The following is a 1279-nucleotide window of genomic DNA, read 5'->3' as shown; positions in this document are numbered from 1 at the left end:
TGCTGAAAAATCATAATGAATTTATTTACAGTACTTAAATAATCCCAACAAGTGCTCTGTAATCATATATTGAAATATTTAACACACACACACACACACACACACACACACACACACGAACCTGATTACTCAAACAGATACAGTTCGACCACGAACATCAAAAGCAAATAATACAGAGAGCGAAATCTGTAATGGCGCTCCTTTTTTAATAACAAAATATTAACAAAACCTGAAATATTATTATCACATAAATCTAAGATACATCTTTTATAACATATACTTTTTCTTTGATGCTTATGTTAATCACAAAAACAGTTTTTGATAAACAAAATACACATTACATTTTCAACACACAATGATTCTCAGCATTTTGTGAATGTTTGTTAGAAAAAGGTTTTTGTTATTGTTCGTTATTCATCGTTTGTAAGTCCATATTGTACTGCCATCAGCTATTATTCCATTCACTGTCTCCTCATCTAAATTTGCATTCAATCCTCCCCCAAACATAGTCACATTGCATGGCACTACACTATGGTAGTGCAGAGGTGGAGGCTTGGGGTGGGGGAAGAAATGTGGTGTTATCCGAAGAGCGAGGTGCCAAGGTGGTGTTGGTACTTCACAATGGAACGACAAGGAAACAAGGTCACTGCCAGGAGCAACGACTGATAAGAGGCAGTGGTTTAGACACGTCCAGAATAGTTTCCATACATCACCACATCCGCTCACTTACTTACATCTGAGCAGCAATCATTGCAAATGATAAATGGTATCGTCTCACTGCTGAGCCAGAACTGTGACCATTATGTTAGATAGAACTCTGCGTAAATGTTTATCATCAATTGCACTCTGTGAGAAGAGACTGGCATAATATTTTTATCAAGCGATACTTTAAGCCAGGTTCACACATGCAACTGAAGTGATGCCACAGCTTGTGGCTTTCTGTAGGGTACTGTGAGCTACTGTTCACACAGAACGCCACAAATTCTACATTGCACATCTTTCAGCATGGTGACAACTGAAATAATATGGGTGGGTATTAATGTTATAGTGGAGCTCATGGCTTTAGAGCTGTAAAGTGTTACACCCAAAAATAGAGTTTACGCAGGGATAAATGAGGGGCCACAAACACATATATAAAAGAAATAACACTCGAAAACAAAAATGTTGCCAGTACTGGCAAACTAACCAAAAGTTGGCATGTAAATATCATCTGCAGGCTCGTCCCTCTTCCAGGATATTAGAACCTGCGAAGGTGTACCTGCTAACCACTGTGCACTCT

The sequence above is a fragment of the Schistocerca nitens genome, chromosome 1 (assembly GCF_023898315.1).
Source record: "Schistocerca nitens isolate TAMUIC-IGC-003100 chromosome 1, iqSchNite1.1, whole genome shotgun sequence".
Taxonomy (NCBI): Eukaryota; Metazoa; Arthropoda; class Insecta; order Orthoptera; family Acrididae; genus Schistocerca; species Schistocerca nitens.
Note: the sequence above shows the minus strand (reverse complement) of the source record.